The sequence below is a fragment of the Dendropsophus ebraccatus genome, chromosome 1 (genome assembly GCF_027789765.1).
Source record: "Dendropsophus ebraccatus isolate aDenEbr1 chromosome 1, aDenEbr1.pat, whole genome shotgun sequence".
NCBI classification, from domain to species: domain Eukaryota; kingdom Metazoa; phylum Chordata; class Amphibia; order Anura; family Hylidae; genus Dendropsophus; species Dendropsophus ebraccatus.
The window spans coordinates 153147972-153168381 of NC_091454.1; the positions used below are offsets into that span (position 1 = coordinate 153147972).

At 44.6% G+C, this 20410-nt stretch overlaps 1 protein-coding gene across 1 annotated transcript in view; it reads left to right on the plus strand.

Annotated features, from left to right (window-relative positions):
- The first annotated feature begins 273 nt into the window (after window positions 1-273).
- THSD4 (thrombospondin type 1 domain containing 4) overlaps window positions 274-20410 on the plus strand; it is a 527908-nt gene continuing 507771 nt past the window's right edge. The window contains exon 1 of the mRNA XM_069982054.1: window positions 274-517. The gene's annotated coding sequence lies outside the window, so the exon portion shown is untranslated. The remainder of the gene's footprint in view (window positions 518-20410) is intronic.

The window sequence follows — 20410 nt, forward strand, 5'->3', positions numbered from 1 at the left end:
TCAGCCATAAACACTTCATATTATTAAAAACAGCCCAATGTAGACAAAATGTTAGCCTATGTTCACATACAGTATTTTGGTCAGTATTTCTAGCCACAAACAGGAGATGAACTGATAGCAGTGACTGGAAGAACAGAGGTGTGAGGCTCCCTGTACGGCAGCTTTCTCTGTGAATGGACGCGTTTCCACAGCAGGTGGCGGTAGAGAGCACTCGTCTCTCCCTGATCTCCTCCGGAGTTGACAGTGCATGTCCCAGTGTGTAGCGCTTGTGGGACGGAGCTGCATGGAGAGACGCTTCCTACTTTCCCACAGCGTGGAGTTGCCAGGGAACTGAAGTGAACCTGCATGCACTCTCTCTCCCCCGCAGATCTCCTCCATTGGGGGAACTTTTCTGCTGGTTTTTAATTTTTGTGCTGTTTTCTGATCACTGGAGGAAGCTGGGGAACTGATCACCTTGTGTATCGATCCTGGAATCTGGAGTGCAGACCTGGAGGATCCAGAGGAGACACCAACACAGGTGAGGTGCAGCCCCTGGCTGATTACCTGCTGCACACATGTGCTGTAATGGGATAGCATGCATGGGATCCTCCATATACTGCTACCTGTCTGTATACTGCAGAGGGTGCAGTGATGGAGCCAGGTGGATCAGGGGGCACTGGTCTTACACAAGCTGATTGTGACCATTCTCATGGAATTTTTATTTTAAATGACTCATTTGTGTGACTATAGATTTAAGACCTAGCAACACTTGTATGAAATCTCTGGAATTGTTGAGGCGCTGCCATACCTGCAAACATGCATAGTGCAAATGAAGGATGAGTATGTGCTGGGTCATATAGTACAGTATACAACCGGTGCTGTGACAGTGCGAGCTTCTACAACCTTGTGTATCGCAGCAAGGAAAGGCTTGTTTTGACATGTCATCTTTTTCTACACGCACAAGTGATCTGTTACTACTGACTATATAAGGATCAGAATTATATTAATCTGTATTATCCCAATTATACTGTAAGGGTATGTTCACATGTGTCAGATTTGTTGTAGACATTTCTACAACTTCATTTGAATGGGTTCTACACAAATCCATAAACAGTACATGCTGCGGAAACAATACCAGTAAGATACATGAAATGATTTTCCGTCGCAGAAATTTCTAAAATAACAGTTTTTTATCCTTAGGCCACTTTTAGGTTATGTTATTTTGCAGTTTGCATTTAAGCCAAAACCAGGAGTAAAAACTACTAGAGAAGAACTTTAACAGAAAGATTTCTATTTCTTTGTATTTTGAAATGCCCACGGGAAAAGGGCCCGCAAAGGGCCGCCACACTGCAGCACCTGGGAGGATTGACCCAGTGGAACCATAGTGGCCACATTACAGCTCAGAGACTGACGGGCTGTTCAGGTGAAGAATTGGAGTATACGGCAACATACATTGCCTGACTAAAATATTGGAGTGACTTGTCTGGGACTTTACAGTTGCAGTTTAGCTTAAAAAAAAAGATGCAAAAAAGTCAGGGCTAGCAACTTGCAACCTGCAACCAAAAGTCTAAAGCTACCCAGCCAAAACTCAGGGTCACACTGCAGTGATGATGCTGCATCCATCACAGCTTAGGAAAGTGAATGTTGTGACCCAGAAGTGGCTGTGAGTGTGACCTGACAGACAAATGTCATTGTCATTGTCAAGTAATGGCCACTTGTGGGTTCGCTTACCTGCGCTGTGATGCAGAACAATCACTGCAGCCAGACACAATGATTTTAGATTGTGTTATCCATGTCTGACAGTTCAGTGCCTTACGTCTGTTGCATAGTAAAGTCAACTGGAATTTAATAAAAAATTTCTTTTAGATATAAAAATAATCCCCTACAGGAAAGGCTTCAACCCAAAAATATAAGGTAAAAATATAATGATTAGAGATGGCGAACCTTGAGCATGATTCCCAAACTTTCGGCATTTGATTAGCGGTGGCTGCTGAAGTTGGATAAAGCCCTAAGGCTATGTGGAAATCATGGATATAGTCATTGGCTGTATCCATGTTTTCCAGACAACCTTAGAGCTTTATCCAAGTTCAGCAGCCCCAGCTAATCAAATGCCGAACGTTTGGGTTCGGATCAACTCGAACGCGAACCCGGTTCGCTCATCTCTAATAATGATATGTATCTAATGTGGTAAACAATGTAGGAAAAAAAAAACATGATAAAACCGCTGTTTTTGGTCACCTTGAATGCCAGTTAAGGTGGAATAAAAAGCAGTCAAGAAGTTCCATCAGCCTAAATTCTTCCACTTAAAAGCAGCTCACTGCATAAAAATGCGCACAACGTAGTATAGTGATGCATAGCAGTTTTACTTTAAGTTTTACATTTTTAACAAAAACTATATATATTAATAGAGATAAGTGAACCTCAAGCAAGTTTGGGTTTGTTTGCACCGGAACTCTTGGCTTTTCATTAACAAAAGTGAAGAAGTTGCATGCACCCCTATGTTTGTCTGGAAAACATGGATACAGCCGAAGGCCATGTTCACATGGTTAGGAAAACACCACCAAACTCCAACAACGGGGATCCAGGCGCAGGTCCGACTAATGGTGACCAGATGAATAATATAAAACTATAAAAGTTTATTACAAAGATCCAACGCGTTTTGGAACCGTACCGGTTCCTTTTTTCAAGAGTCATATGACATGATATAGCATGTCATATGACTCTTGAAAAAGGAACCAGTACGGTTCCGAAATGCGTTGGATCTTTTTAATAAACTTTTATAGTTTTACATTATTCATTTGGTCACCATTAGTCGGACCTGCGCCTGGATCCCCATTGTTGGAGTTTGGTGGTGTTTTTCCTCATTATTCCCTTGGTGGAGTTGGGGAGTGGCTGCGGTTCACAGGTTTATACTTTTCATGCTATTCTGAGAGTTGTGCCTCCTGTTCAGCACAACTCTATCAGGTGAGGGTTACCATATTCTATCCCCTCACCCCTTTTAGTCCAGCTGATCTGCGCCATGGAGCGCTGTCCCTTGTTTTTCTTTTAGATGTCCACATGGTGTAAGACACCGGCCGTTCTGTGACTCTGAGAACGGCCAGTGTCAGAGAAGATCATCCCAGCCTCTACTGCTGTACCGGCTGGATGATCTTCATTTCTGATGAATTGGGATACGCCCGCATCCCGATTCACTGCTGCACACAATGGAGTGTGCGACCGGAACTGCATACTCCTTTGTGTGAACTGACATGTCTTGTGTGGACGCTATTTAATGAGTAGCGGCTGCAGAAAACTGACATGTCAGTTTTTCGTGCGGCCAGATGGAATCCCAGCCGGAACGTATACTACATGTATACGCTCTGGCCAGAATTCCATTCATTCAAATGCAACTTAAGTTTTGTAAAACATACGCTGTGTGAACATAGCCTAAGGTTGTATTCTTGTTTTCCAGGACTCCCTTGGGCTGCATCCAACTTCTTCAGCCACCGGTAATCAAATGCCAAGAGTTTTGGTTCAAGCGAACCCAAATGTGTTTGAGATTCACTTATCACTGTAAATTAAGTATCACTCTCAATTATCACCATTATAATCATAACCTACAGAATACTTTTAACATGTCAGTTTTACTGCAAGGCAAACTGCACAAAAATGAACCCTCCCGATGTGTGTGTAATGTGTGTGTGTGTGTGTGTGTGTGTATATATATATATATATATATATATATATATATATATATATATATTTCACATTACATTTCATGTTGAAATGAAGAGTAGCATTAGTAAGCACAGTTAGTCCCACAAAAAAACAAGATGTGACAGTGGAATGGTAAAAGTTAAATACAAACAAAAATGTATTGGTTGTGTCCTATAAGAAGCTGAAGGGAATTCATAGTCTCTCGTCATTGTCTTCCTATGGGTGCTATTCTGAAATATTACAGTAACATAAATGCCAAGAATAAGCCACGTGTCATCGAGTGATCACACTTTAATGGGCGTTATGTCCCTTTTGTGTGAGAAGCAGTTTCCTCAGTCTGAGATTCCTGCTCTCTCTTTGATTTGCCTGAGACGCTGTTACCTGGCGCTCGGCAGCTCCTGACATATGCAGGTAAAGGCGAGTTGTGTTGCTTAAGGGCTCACAGGCAATGAGTGATAAATCCTGAGATTAAAAAGCTGTCTGCTTACTCCTGGGAGTCTGTATATGTCTAATTTTAATTTACTTTAAAGAATGTGTTTTCAAAATCTGCCAACAAGTATTGTTGTAAATCAGGAATGGAAGATAAGGTGAAATGACTGACAGAAAATGTTCTCTTCCAAGAAAGTGAAAGAATGAAAAGGAATTTGTTACCGCTAGCTATGCAGCCACTGTTTAATGCTCATGGCCGTATTGCACTTCCATATGATATGGAGCCATTAATATAGAGCCCTCTTCTGTACATCTATGTCACCTACTTTTAACAGGAAACCCTTATTTTTCATTGACGGCTATTAATACCTTCAATGGTACACAAGCGTAATGGTTAAACAAGAGCGACTCTCTCACACTTAAGGCCCTACACATGCCGATCTGGAGGAGCAAGCGAGCGATGACCTGTCAGATCAGCGATCACTTGCTCCACATTCCCCGCTAACTGCCGGCGCTATTACACACAACGACAGCAAGCAGGTAAGAGCTGGGGGGCGCAGGGAGCTGCGGGAGGAGCTGCCCAGGCAATTTTTAGTTTATCCAGGTGGGCCACAGAAGAAAGCGGTGGTCTGCTGTTGCCGCTCCTGTTGCACAGTGTGATGGCCAGTAGGCCGTCGCTATCGTTCTAGTTTTTTTTTAAACATGTTGAAAGACAAGGATCAGCCAACATCGTGCATGTCAGCCTTTTGTACTGTTGCCTTTTAAAAGCTATTACAGCAAGCGATAATCAGCCGTAACGGCCAATAGTTGGCCAAATACAGCCAATAATCGATTAGTGTAATAGGGCCTGACGTACAGTCTTTTTTCAGCTTCAAAGCTGGTTGCTTTCCAAGAAGACTGAGGACTATTAAAGAAAACATTTATGATGCTAAGGTTTAAAGGTGGGCTACCCCCTGTCCTCTACCTGTAGAAGGAAAATGATTAGAGACTAGGATCCGTATCAGTCTCTCAGTGGTGCTGTCACCTATAGATGCAATCCCCTCTTCCTACATACAGAGCACATGTTCTCTGTCTCTCCCAGTCACTTCTCTGGCCTTTTCTTTCTCACACAACGCAGCGGTGTGCCCTTTGATGGCTGTCCATGCCTCGAGTTCTGCCCAGTCTCACAGCAATCCTCACTGTAACTCCTACATGTTCTTTTTTTTTCTTTTTTCAGCATTGGTTTGCGTCCTTGTAATATACTCATCATGTGAGTAGCCCAGTAGACAACAATGTGCACTAACTCCAATACGGAATTAGAGATCCGTAGATTACGGGACGTGTGAATAAGGCCTTAAAATCAGTGTCTGTGTAATGCTAGTTTAAGGAAGTTTCTCCAGGGTTATATGTACCACAAAATATTACCCCTACCTATATAATCCTGTAGAAGCCACATGACAAAAAGAACTCTAGTTATGGAACTTTTAAATGTGTAAACCTTAGGGGCCACTCACACACCCGCAAAATACGGTCCGTGTACATACACGAGAGCACCAAATGCTGGGAACTCCGAAACTGTTTAATCTTTGCACTACTGTACTGACATGCTGTGTCAGCACAGTAGGGCAAAGATTTCAACAGTTTTGGAGCTCCCAGCATCCTAATGAATGATGATTCCGGGAGTTCTGAGGTTTGGTCTGAAGAATTCTATATATGCACGGACCGCATTATGTGAATGTGTGTATGGCCCATTAGTCTTTTTATATATAAACAGTTTATGTAATTGTTGTTTTATTAGCAATAGGGATCAAGTAAAGCATCTACAACATTTTCTGTAGAAAAAGCACACCTTATCCTCTATTGAGGCCTAATCCTATTTCGGCACAATTCATACCAATTTCAACCTGTTTTGGGGTATATATATATATCCCAAAACAGGTTCAAATTGGTATGAATTGTGCCAAAATATCTATCTATCTATCAGCGAAATTAAGTAAACTAGGAAAGGATATTTATTGCCTATAATAATGTGTCTCTGATATTATGAGACTACAGATTCTTTATTTAAAAGTAATAAAGAGATTATTTATAAATATATATATATATATATATATATATATATATATATATATATATATATATATTTAACAGAAAGAATTCTTGGTATAAAAATAATTACAGAAACATCATATAAGATTTTGTTCCCTTAGGGTCCTTTTACACACACAGATATCTGACTGATATCTGATTTTTGAAGCCAAAGCCAGGAATGGATTTGGAAAGAGGAGAAATCTCAGTCTTTCCTTTATGAATTGTTCTCTGTTTATAGTCTGTTCCCTGGCTTTGACTTAAATCTGTCAGATATCTGTGTGTGTGTGTGTTAAGGACCCTTAAATATAATAGGGGTGATTATCTTCAGGTTGGCATTAGGAACATCTGGACAAGGTGATTGAAATATTCGGTTCTGTACATAATTCTACCAAAATACAGCATTACATATATCATTACAAAATGTAGCATCTCTGCACATTTTCTCATGTTACTCTACTTGACAAGTGATATATTTTACATGGCAAATACCTCACAGCACATTCCTTATAAGTGTCTATCATTACTAGTGCTTAGCTTATTGCTGTAGTTTTCACATAGGCATTTATAGACACATCAATGGGATTCACAACACTGACCCTTCTTGAAAGACCCAAGCTTATCAGGCAACACAGCCATATCCATTACACCGATGACAGCCTGGGAATGATCTGTAGGCAACAGACAATGAACATTGCTGGGTTAACTAGAACAGTAAAAGGCCAAAGATCAACAATTCCTTTAAGGATATAGGTACTAATGATATTCATTGATTAATTCTGCAGAAAACAGTTGTATGTTTGTACAGACCTATGTAAAACTGTAATCCCTATGATTAGACCACATTGGCAACACAGTGATACCCATTACTTGTCCCATAGTTTGTTACTCTGTAGCAGGATCAGAAATACAGATGTTCCTAGGAATATGCCTACAGTGATATATATATATATATATATATATATATATATATATATCACCCTTAATTCCAGAGCACTACAGAGCCCTATACAAGTGAAAGGGATAACAAGCAGGAACATTACAAGATCAAAAACACATTACATGAAGGCAAATAGCAGACTGGTACATGAGGGAAGAGGACCGTGCCTGCGAGGGCTTACAATCTATAAGGTATGGGGAGAAATACAGGAAGTAAAGTGCAGCCATTCAAGTGTGATGCAGAATTTTTATAGGTTGCAACCTAGTTTGAAGAGATGGGTTTTCAGGTTACTTTTGAAGGACTTGATGGTGGATGAGAGCCGGATGTGTTGGGGTAGCGAGTTCCAGAGTATGGGGGAGGCTCAGGCAAAGTCTTGGAGGCGGTTGTGCGAGGTAGGAACAAGGGGGGAGTGCAGACGGAGGTCACTGTAGGATTGAAGGTTGCGTGAGGGATGGTAGCGGGATATCAGGTCAGAGATGTACGAAGGGGACAGGTTGTGGATGGGCTTGTACGTCATGGTCAACAGTTTAAAGTAGATACAATGGGCAATGGTGAGCCAGTGGAGGGATTGGCAGAGGGGAGAGGCAGAGGTAAAGCGAGAGGAAAGGTTGATTGTTGATTAGTCGGGCAACAGAGTTAAGGATAGACTGGAGGGGAGCAAGGGAGTTAGATGGAAGGCCAGAGAGAAGGATGTTACAGTGGTCCAAGTGGGAAATAATGACATCAGTGGTGAATTACATTGTCCTTGTGTCTAATGCATTGCTGGAATTCAGTAAAGAAGTATATGAAGTAGGTTTTCATAAACAGGAGAAAAAAAATCACATTGAGCGCACTTGTAAATACATCACTCCTTCTCAATTGTTTGTTGGAACAAATATATCAATTTTATTCCAAATTGTTAGGGCCACGGCGGCGTCCCGTGCTCCGGACCGCCGCCGCACCCTCTCTCCTGCCCCTGCAGCAGCCGGTGTCCGCAAGCAGGGACCCGGCGCTGCTGTTACTTCGGCCCCGGGGGGCGCCTCACCTCACCACGCTCCTGTCCGTCACTGTGCCGGCCGGCGCGCGCGTCCCCGCCTCCTAGGGCGCGCGCGCGCCGGCTGTCTCAGATTTAAAGGGCCAGTCCGCCCTTAATTGGTAGTTGCACCAACCACTCCCTATAAGTTCCAGCCATGCCCCCTTCCAGGTGTTGGAGCCTCTCCATGCTTCCCATAGCGTTTGGCCCAGCTCCCTGTTGTTCCTGATACCTGTCCGCTACCTGGTCCCTAGTCCTTGTTCCTGATACCTGTCCGCTACCTGGTCCCTAGTCCTTGTTCCTGATTCCTGTCCGCTACCCGGTCCCTACTCCTAGTCCCTGGTTCCTGCTTCCCGTCTCTCTGCTGTTCCTGTGCTCAGCCTGTCACCTGCGGTACGCTTACACGCCACTGTCAGTACCTGCTCCTGTCACGCCTCGCCTGCCGTCACCAGCAACCAAGCCAGGGGTAGCGACCTGGGGGTCGCCTGCCGCAGCAAGTCCATCCCGCCTTGCGGCGGGCTCTGGTGAAAACCAGCGGCCCCTTAGACTCCGCTCCCTGGTGAGGTTTGTGCCATCGCTGGTGCCGGTCCAGTGGATCCACTACTCCGGGCGTTACAGTAGGCTCCAACCATGGATCCCGGCGAGGTGCCTGATATCCGCGACGTCGCCAGAGTAGTCGCTCAACAGGCTCAACAGATCCAGCAGCAGTCGCAGCAAATCCAGCAATTGACTGCCGCCCTACAGCAGCATACTACAGGCCAGCACCCACCACCACCTGCAACCTCTTCGGGACTCCGATTGGCCCTCCCGAATAAATATGGAGGTGATCCCAAGTTGTGCAGGGGATTCCTGACTCAATGCACAATGCATATTGAACTGTTAAGTAGTCAGTTTCCTACCGAGCGCTCTAAAGTGGCCTTTATCATCAGCCTATTGGAGGGTAGAGCTCTGGCCTGGGCCACACCACTGTGGGACCGTGATGATCCTGTTGCTGCCAATCTCCGTACCTTCCTGGCCGAGTTCCGCTCTGTCTTTGAGGAACCTGCCCGTGCGTCTTCGGCTGAGACTGCTCTCCTCAATCTCTCCCAGGGGACTTCCTCCGTTGGTGATTACGCCATCCAGTTCCGCACCCTGGCCGCAGAACTAGACTGGAATGAGGCCGCTCTAATTGCCACCTTTAAAAAGGGCCTGTCCAGTCAGGTGAAGGATGTGCTCGCTGCCCGAGATCTGCCTACCTCCTTGAATGAACTCATTCTACTGGCTACCAGAGTCTACACCAGGTTTTCCGAGAGGGAGGAGGAGGTTCGACAAGAACGGCGTCTGATCCTGCCCCGTCGCCATCCTCGACTGGCACCGGTGTTCCAGAATCCCGTTGCTCCTACGCCCCAGTCGTCTCCAGAGGTTCCCATGCAGGTGGAACGAGCTCGCCTGACGTCTGATGAGAGGGCCCGTCGACTGGAGCTGAATCTCTGCCTTTATTGCGGTGGCGCTGATCACTATCGGCAGAGATGTCCCCAACGTCCTCAGCGTCCGGGAAACGCTCGCACCTAGGTCCGGTAGGAGAGGCCTCCCTAGGTGTGAATGCCACCTCTCCAAGGTTGACCATGCCAGTCTCCATCCAGACACCCTCTGGGCAGCTTCTCCAGACCACTGCCCTCATCGACTCTGGCGCTGCTGGCAGTTTCATTTCTGCTTCTTTGGTCCAAAGATGGCGGCTACCCGTGATCCAGCTAGCCCAACCCCGGTCTATCTCTTCGGTTACGGGGGAGATTCTGACCGAAGCAGTGCACTGCCAGACCGCACCCCTAGTTCTCCATGTGGGCGCCTTACATCAGGAGAGGATCTCCTTCTACGTCTTGCGCCATTCCTCCTCCAACATCCTGCTGGGCCTTCCTTGGCTGCAATTGCATGCCCCTAAGCTGGACTGGAGAACTGGAGAGGTTCTCAGCTGGGGTCAGGACTGTCATAATAGGTGTCTGAGGTCTCCCCTACCCAAGTGCTCTACGAGGTCACCGGTTTACGCCAAGCCTCTCACTGGACTACCGGAGGATTACCAAGACTTCGTAGATGTCTTCTCGGCTAAGGAGGCGGACTCTCTACCACCTCATCGGCCCTATGATTGCCCTATAGACCTGCTTCCAGGAACTTCTCCTCCACGTGGCCGAGTATACCCTCTCTCTGTGCCCGAGACTGAAGCCATGTCCTCCTACATCCGGGAGAACTTACAGAAGGGTTTCATCCGTAAATCCACGTCTCCCGCTGGCGCTGGATTTTTCTTTGTTCAAAAGAAGGACGGTTCCCTCCGCCCATGCATAGACTACCGGGGCTTAAATAAGGTGACGGTCAAGAACCGATACCCTCTTCCGCTAATTCCCGAACTGTTCGACCGTCTTCGTGGAGCTAGGATCTTCTCCAAACTGGATCTCAGGGGAGCGTATAATTTGATCCGTATTCGTGAAGGAGACGAATGGAAGACCGCTTTCAACACCAGAGATGGGCACTACGAATATCTGGTCATGCCATTCGGCCTATGCAATGCCCCCGCGGTCTTCCAGGAATTCGTGAACGATATCTTCCGAGACCTCCTCTATGTCTGCGTCATAGTTTATCTGGACGACATTTTGGTCTTCTCTCCTGACCAGCAGACTCATGTGGCCCAAGTGCGTCAGGTTCTACGAAGACTACGGGCCAACAATCTATACGCCAAGCTAGAGAAGTGCGTTTTCCATCAGCGCAAGCTTCCGTTTCTTGGGTATATCGTCTCCGACCAGGGTCTACAAATGGATCCGGCCAAGCTCTCAGCTGTCCTCCAGTGGCCACGTCCTGTGGGACTTCGAGCTATCCAACGTTTTCTTGGATTCGCCAACTATTATCGGCAATTCATCCCTCACTTCTCTACCCTGGTCGCACCTATAGTGGCTCTCACGAAGAAGAAGGCGGATCCCAGACGTTGGCCTCCAGAGGCCGAACAAGCCTTCAACAGCCTAAAGTCTGCCTTTGCCTCTGCTCCTGCTTTAGTCCGCCCGGATGTCTCCAGGCCGTTTTCTCTAGAAGTCGATGCATCTTCCGTGGGCGCAGGAGCTGTCCTCTCGCAAAGGGACACATCTGGCAAGACCAGAACCTGCGGGTTCTTTTCCAGGACTTTCTCCCCGGCCGAGAGGAACTATACAATTGGGGACCGTGAACTCCTGGCTATTAAGTTGGCACTGGAGGAGTGGCGTCATCTTTTAGAGGGGGCTAAACATCCCGTTAACATTTATACGGATCACAAGAACCTCCTCTACCTCCAATCGGCTCAACGCCTCAATCCCCGGCAGGCCAGGTGGTCCCTCTTCTTCTCTCGGTTCGACTTTACCATCCATTTCCGTCCAGCCGAGAGGAATGTAAAGGCCGATGCATTGTCCAGAGCATCCGATGTCATGGGGCAAGAGGAATCTCCTCGTCACATTATACCTCCTGACCGCCTAGTACCAGTTGCCACTTCTGCTCTGCAAAGACTGCCTCCCGGTAAGACTTATGTGCGCCCCGCACTCCGGAAGCGGATCTTGAAGTGGGGGCATTCCTCTTTGGTGGCCGGGCATCCAGGAGCACAAAAGACCGGGCAATTGATCTCCCGTCACTACTGGTGGCCTAATCTCCTCCAAGATGTCAAGGACTTCGTGGCTTCCTGTGCAGTCTGTGCCAGGAATAAGTCTCCCCGTCAAAGGCCTGCCGGCCTACTTTTGCCTCTGCCAGTCCCGGACCATCCCTGGCATCACATTGGGATGGATTTCATCACAGATCTACCTCCATCTGCGGGCAATACAGTCATTTGGGTGGTGACGGATCGCTTCTCAAAAATGGCTCACTTTGTGGCTCTTCCTGGCCTACCCTCTGCTCCTCGCCTGGCTCAGTTGTTCTTCAGACACATCTTCCGCCTGCACGGACTTCCTCTTCACATTGTGTCCGACCGAGGCTCTCAATTTGTCTCAAAGTTCTGGCGTGCCCTATGCTCGCAACTCCAAGTGAAGCTGGACTTCTCATCGGCCTATCATCCTCAGACCAACGGGCAAGTGGAGAGAGTCAATCAGATTCTAGGTAATTACCTACGTCATTTTGTTTCCAGCCGCCAAGACAACTGGTCCGATCTACTTCCATGGGCGGAGTTCTCATATAACCATCTGGACTCGACTTCCACAGGCAAGTCTCCGTTCTTTGTGGTCTACGGGCATCACCCTCGTCCTCCTCTGCCTCTCTCTCCATCCTCCGAGGTCCCAGCCGTGGAAGAGTTGTTATCTGACCTGCAGTCTATCTGGGAACAGACTCGACAGTCCTTACTCAAAGCCTCTGAACGCATGAAGGACCAGGCCAATAAGAGGAGGAGACCTGCCACGAATTTTCTCCCAGGTGACAAAGTCTGGCTCTCGGCCAAATATGTTCGTCTCAAGATTCCCAGCTACAAGTTGGGTCCTCGATTCCTTGGTCCTTTCTCGGTGCTTAAACGCATCAACCCTGTCACCTACAAACTCCGTCTACCCCCTACTATGCGGATTCCTAACGCCTTCCATGTCTCCCTCTTGAAGCCAGTGGTCCTCAACCGATTCTCCAGTAAAGCTTCTTCCTCCTCTCCACAAGCTGTTTCTGATGACGTATACATTGTTGAAGACATCTTAGCGATGAAAACTGTCAGAGGAAGACGTTTCTTCCTGGTGGACTGGAGAGGTTTTGGTCCTGAGGAGAGATCCTGGGAACCCGAATCTAATATCCTGGATCGGGACCTTATCAAAGAATTCCTGCAGACCAGAAAGAGGGGGAGGCCAAAGGGGGGGGGTACTGTTAGGGCCACGGCGGCGTCCCGTGCTCCGGACCGCCGCCGCACCCTCTCTCCTGCCCCTGCAGCAGCCGGTGTCCGCAAGCAGGGACCCGGCGCTGCTGTTACTTCGGCCCCGGGGGGCGCCTCACCTCACCACGCTCCTGTCCGTCACTGTGCCGGCCGGCGCGCGCGTCCCCGCCTCCTAGGGCGCGCGCGCGCCGGCTGTCTCAGATTTAAAGGGCCAGTCCGCCCTTAATTGGTAGTTGCACCAACCACTCCCTATAAGTTCCAGCCATGCCCCCTTCCAGGTGTTGGAGCCTCTCCATGCTTCCCATAGCGTTTGGCCCAGCTCCCTGTTGTTCCTGATACCTGTCCGCTACCTGGTCCCTAGTCCTTGTTCCTGATACCTGTCCGCTACCTGGTCCCTAGTCCTTGTTCCTGATTCCTGTCCGCTACCCGGTCCCTACTCCTAGTCCCTGGTTCCTGCTTCCCGTCTCTCTGCTGTTCCTGTGCTCAGCCTGTCACCTGCGGTACGCTTACACGCCACTGTCAGTACCTGCTCCTGTCACGCCTCGCCTGCCGTCACCAGCAACCAAGCCAGGGGTAGCGACCTGGGGGTCGCCTGCCGCAGCAAGTCCATCCCGCCTTGCGGCGGGCTCTGGTGAAAACCAGCGGCCCCTTAGACTCCGCTCCCTGGTGAGGTTTGTGCCATCGCTGGTGCCGGTCCAGTGGATCCACTACTCCGGGCGTTACACAAATATTGTGTTGAATGTGGCCTTTGTGTCATGTTTTCTGGCCCTGGTACAGCTAAGTTTATTTTCATGCATTAATGTTAATCCAATGTAATTTGTGATGCCTATAAAAACATTATAGTTAATGGCATACACAATAAGACCATTAAAATATTAAATTAAATTAGTGAAAAAAAAGAATGTATGTGTTGGATTAACATGTATCAATGTACTGTATGTGATAGAATTGTTATAGTACATAGTTATTGACAGATGGTAATTGATATTTCCTCAGTGACTGCAAGGATACAATCCCACCTGACTGCCCTTGAGGATGGGTGTTTGAAAGTGTCATATGTGTCAATATGTTTTATAATGCTGTCAAGGAAAAGTAATTTCCTTGATCTAGGGCTATATATAGGAGCTATATATATCCCCGCAATACCTTTGAATCTGGACCTGTAGCTATAGTAGACTTCCTAGCAATTTTAATATCTGTTGCTGGAGGCAGTATGTGGGTGGACTGCTCAGAATTTCATATAATGCTAGAAATAAAATATATTTATTGCTTCTATGCACATTTCCACATTTTTTAAATAATTTGAGCCAACTATAAACCTCCAAATAAAAATATTGTTTATTTCTTGTGACCAATATTCTGTGGAGATTTGTTTTTATAACATATTATTTTAGTAAACTGAGGCTCAGTTCTTCTAATGCAGGGCTTCTGTATAGATATAGTTGCTGTATATTATGAAATAACAACTGTATGTGGCCAATACAAAGAGTAGCTAGCTGCAAATAGATTTATATAGCATCCACTGAACTCAGTAATAAGTAATGTAAGCTTCTAAACTTCATATTTGGCGGTCCATTATAATGATCAGTTTTCCATTCATAAAGTGCATGCAGATGTTATTCTAATGAGCCTATTATCTTTATAAGCATTACTATGCCGGCTCCTGTACAGTTGTAAGAAAAAAATAAGTGAACCCTCACAACTGTATGCAAGTATAATGCGATTGAGTTAATACCACGTAAACAGTTGTGTTCTTGAAGTGATTTTAAAAGGATGTCCACTCTTTGACAGATGAGTCACTCTCCTGAATTTTCTCCATTTTAAAATGGGCACAATTTTAGCTTCTCTGTAACATGTTTTCTGAAAGTTCTTTACATTGAGCTAGGACTTATTAGTTTTTCTTCAGAAGATCAGATTTGTTAGTACCATCTATATCCACAAATACTAGTTTAGTACCAACGTAGAACCATTTATGTGTGCTACTAAAGAATACTGCCAACGTCCACCTAATTGGACCGTAACAACTTGTATGCACAATGTATCCCAACCTTACTTCAATACAACTCACGTGAGTGTAAATGTATGAAAAAGTCCACTCACTTTTAGTAGTCTTCACAACGACTTAACATTTGTACAAGTTCGGCTGCGTGTGAACAAGCGCTGGAGACAGCTAGAGGCTAGGTGTCCTTTCCCCTGTCTCGCAACGTTGCGGAAGGCGGGGCTTCCTTAATCATACGCCACATGATTAATGAAGCCCTGCCTTCTGAAATGTCTGATACGTTGTGCATACAGATTTGTTAGTAACCAGGTTTTGTGTGCATATATTTAAGGGGAATATACTAGCTGCAATTCATATTCCAAACTGCTGACACTGATAGATGGCTGTTAGGTCAAGGAGACACATGGCACCTTTTATATATCTGTCTGTACTTCTAGAATGTAGAAAAATGTAGAATAGTTCTTGCATGGTTACCGCATCACAAGAAGCAAAAACCCAAGAGTACTGAGGCTGGAAGTAAGTAGAGATGAACAAAGCGGGCTTTGTTTAGCTTTGTACAAAACAAAACTATCGGCTTTTGAATCCCACTGTCTGCCCGTTCCATGGAGAAGATTGAGACAGTCCAAGGCCATAGGACATGTTCACACATCATCTTTTTTTGGACGTTTCACTGATTTTTTTTAAATGGCCGTCAATTTGGCGCCAAAATGCTTCAGTTTTATGCACATAATGGCAACGAGCATCAAGTTCAATTGAGCACCCCGATGCTGAATTGACCACTATGCTCGACTGAGCAAGCTCACTCAACACTAGTCTGAACTTTTAGTATTTTCTGTTTATGGACTGAAGCTTTTATAAATAATTGTGTGAAAAGTGTAGGAAGACATTTCTTTGAGTTCATTCATTACATTTATTCTTGTGTTTATTGGTTGTGAAGAACAACGTATTAAGGGGCACCATTTTATGTTCCTTTCAGTTCCCTTTGACACTTGCTGATGAGAATTCAGTGGGACATGTTTAAACATCATTTCTTTTCTCTATTGCATTGGGAAAAAAGTTTTTGTAACCAGTTTTATGGACATGAAGATGTGAGTTGACATTTTAATGCTATAGCCAGGAGTGCTTTTTGACAGCTTTAAAAAAGAATGCCTTGCTTACTTTACAGGTGTCTGTCACATTTGCTCTGTATGGTGATACACTATCTTAAACTGACCCCTTACATGACTAAACTGAAACCTGGATAAAATTACCCAGCAACTAATGTTGCAGCCATGTTATTGGAACCTGCACCAAAGATCATGCTTTCCTATGTAAGGCAGGCTAATAGGTTTTTACAAGAAAATTAATGCTACCCTCCTTAAAAGAGAATCCTACCTTATACAACCAGCATAATTTTTCAGGCTGCCACTTATATTACAGTTTGTGTGTACCTAAAAAGAGATATGTAGGTTACTGAAATGCTGCTCTTGTCCCTGGGTCCCCGGCCGCTTACTAATCTGAGTCGGGACCTGGGTTGTGACGTATGTGGCCTGCTCAGCCTGTCAGTGGCCATAGCGGGGTCCCGCCTCATCCTCTGATAGGCTGAGCAGACCGCAAATGTCACAGCCCAGGTCCCGGTTCAGAACAGGAAGCGGTTGGGGACCAAAGAGGCAGTACACGGTCACCAGCGATGGAGTGGGGGAGGTAAGAGCATGTTATTTCACCAGCGCTTGTTAAAAAAATAGCTTTGCTGGACCTCTCCTTTAAGTCCTACAGCCTGCTTTTCGATGGCTTTTGGAGCCATTGGAGGAGTATCAGAGTCTTAGCTGCTGCTAACACGTGGGTGGACAGAGATTGTTTTGAAGGTCTGTGCGTAAAAGTGGCAATAGTATATGGTGATTAGTGCAATCAAAGCGGTGAATTAGTTTTACAGAGTGCATTTGTGCGACTTTCAAGAGATTGGGATAGTTTTGAAAATATTGAGTACTTTTTTTTATGCTCTTAAATCTCAGTTGCTGAGGCCCATGGCAAATGCTATGCCTGTTGCCTTGATATTTACACCTATTTGTGTGACTGCAAAAAGACATTTTAAAAAATATACATAATAATTTGCTGCTGGAGCATTGAAAAAATAGAATAAAAACCTATACTTACCTAGCCCTGGTACCATGCTGTTTCTCGGCAGCTCGTCTTCTCTTTTTTGGTCCCTGGGACAAGAGCTCAGAGCATGACCTGCCCGCTCAACCAATCACTGGTCTAATGTCTGTCTGGTAACCTACAGAACTATGTACCAAATTTTTATGCAGGTTTATGTGGTTCAGGCAGGAGAGAGAAGAATTTTTAATTGTGTCTTTAAAGGGGTCATCTGGAGAATTAATGTTATATTCAAAAGAGCTCAGGATGGGATGAAGCATACCCACCTGCCACTGGTACTCTGCTGGTGCAATGTCAAAGGAAAATTTTTACACTCCATCTCCCCATTCAGCCGAGGTTTTGCTAATGGATAGAAACACGTGAAAATGTATCCATGTAATTATGGAGCTGTTATGCTTTGTTTTCCCTGTAGAGGGAAGGGGGGTTGCTGAAAATGGGAAATCTTGTTGACATTACTATCCAGTTCTGTCATTTCCAGAACAGAGCTGAAATTACTTGACATTTTTTCTACATACCATTTTAGATGACAAAAATAATTTAACATTACTAATTTTAAAGTAAAACGCATATGTAACAGCCTGACATTCTGTTTATAGTAGAAAACAGTACATTGTAGTAACTCTTTATCATGTAAAATCTTTGGACTATTTGCTGTGCCAGGTGTCAGTCTGTGTACTCAGCTGAGACAAAATTTATTTTAGAATAATAATTTATTGTGATTTTTTTTTTGTTCTTCTGACCTCATAAAAAGTTCATGTTTACATTAACTGGATTAAAAAAAAACAACTAACTCTGGGATTATATTTAATTTCACTTTTGCAATAGAAAGTTGAACACTTCATTTATACATAGGAGAACCCTGACTTTCATATATGAAATAGAAATATTCCTAGATTTCATATTTTTTAACTGACAAATGGTTTTATCTTTAGCTCTGTTTGTTTGCTGTTTGTTGTAAATCATGTCAATGTAGAAAAAAACCTCCTAAAAAAATGTATGGCCAAGGAAAAAAAATGTATGGCTAAGGTAAAATATATGGCCAAATATTATGGAAAATGGTAAGCATCCCCACAGCGTAACTAACAATTTAAAGTGTTACAAAGACATTGATGAAGTTTTGATCAGTCCAGGGTCTTTCCATGAATCCTATCTCCTGCAGGTTGACAGGGATTGCAGCAAGCCATCTACAAATTAAAGGGGTACTCTGGCCCATTTTACTTCTTCAGAAGCTCTGCCTCCGGAAGCATGATGTCATGGCACAGCTGCCATTCTGTGCCGTGCCGTCAGCTGCAGTGGGCGTCTCTTGCTTGATGAGCCGCTCTCATCTTCAGATGCTTTAGACCATGGGTCTTTAAACTGTGGCCCTCCAGCTGTTGCAAAACCACAATTCCCATCATGCCCGGACACCTAAAGCTTTGGGTGTAGCTGTCCAGGCATGATGGGAAATGTAGTATTGCAACAGACGGAGGGTCGCAGTTTGAAGATCAAGGCTTTAGACAGTACACCACACTCAAGTGTCTGATGGTGACTGCAGCCCATTGAGGAAGAGACGCCCACTGCAGCTGACATCACAGCACAGCGTTGGAAAGCAGCCATGCCATGATGTTACACTTCTGGCGGCAGAGCTGCTGCTTGGGAAGTAAGAGGGGCCAGAGTACCCCTTTATTATGTCATAATACGCACACTAGAACATTAACCACAACAAGATTCATGCATTTCTCTGTCCTCTATATACAGTTATAGCATAAATAACAATGGATTGTAGACAAATCAGGGGCTACTATTATTTTTTTTTTGTTTGAACTAAAGTTTATCCTTTAAACAGCAAAGCTAAAATGTATTTTTCTTCAAATGTCCAGTTGACATAGTTACTGTTCAATATACCTCTTGAGAGTATCCTCCTTGTTTACTTTGAAATGACATTGGATGAGTTTCTTCTAAAAGTAGGTGCCAATGAAATCCAACTCATTTCTATTATTGATGCAGCTTCTGTGCCCTGTCCATGGTACAAAGGACCCGCTTATGACAAAACTGTCTTCCCCCCCTTGAGTCAAGTGTCCTTTAAGCCCTGTAAATTATAAGGTGGGGTAATATATCCTATAGATTTGTGGAATTTGGAGACCCAAGTCAACACCTTGAACTCTTTGCCATCTTCATCAAAACCTTCCTGAACTATTTCTGTCTTGCAGGATTGGCAAAATAGTTCTGGCTACACTATATGTAAGGATTGATGCTCTTTGTTACACCTAATTCATGGCCTGAGGGAATTGACATTGGCACAGGGATTCAAAGAACAACATAGAGAGAAGTCATGCTCTACCTCTCTGGCCTTGTAATGTCATAACAGTGAGTCAGTCGTGCCTGGAGTATTCCTATAAGCAATGATAAAAATGGGCCATTTCTGCCCAAAAAATATAAACCTCATTACTCTTACTCCTTTAATGTTCTACTCCATTTATTTTTCTGTTGGTATTTCTCAGTGAGCAGTAAGGACCCCACACAATCCGCTTATTACTTCCACCAATGTTAGGTTTCAGTCAGTGATAACTGAATGTGCACTGTTCCAGCAACCAATAAATATAATACAAGCAGCTAAAATAAAACCATATGTACTGAAATGATCAAACTAATCTACAGCATTAAGATAACCAGGACATTTATCAACTGAGCAACTACAAAGCAGAATATGTTATACTGTGGAAACCGAGCACATCTTTGTAGTCAGCAAATCCTATGAATTAGCCTAATATGAATTACTGCTTGTGCTATGTAAGGACAGCATGTTATAGCTACAGGGCCATACTTCTAGGAGACGAAATGGCACAAAACATTGTGTGTTGGTTGGCTATTAAGAACACTAAAAGAATACATTAGGCTCTTGGTCCAAACTATGCGATGTATTTATGAGAAGCGTGCTTCCCATCTTTCCCGTCCCCACAGGGTGATAATTGACATATTGCTGTGTATACTGTATATATGCATTTACTGGCCTGGAGTGTTTTCTTCATGAATACATGAGACTCATAGCTGTGAGTCCACTGTGTTCTGTCATGGTGACTATTAGCCAAACAACACACTATATTTTGTGTAGTTTTGGCCACTTGGCATACAGCCCTGTAGTTTTAATAAGGAGGCCTTATGTAGTACAGGCAATATACATCTACTTTAAAGATCTACCTAGTATTTGCTTTGTAGTCTGCAATAATAAAAAATATCTTTGTAATACATTTTAACTGACTATTGATTTCAATTTTACTATCGGAACTGTATCATTAAGTGGATTTACTTGAAGGGAATTTTTTTTTCTTTTTTAAATAAACCGATAGTCATACT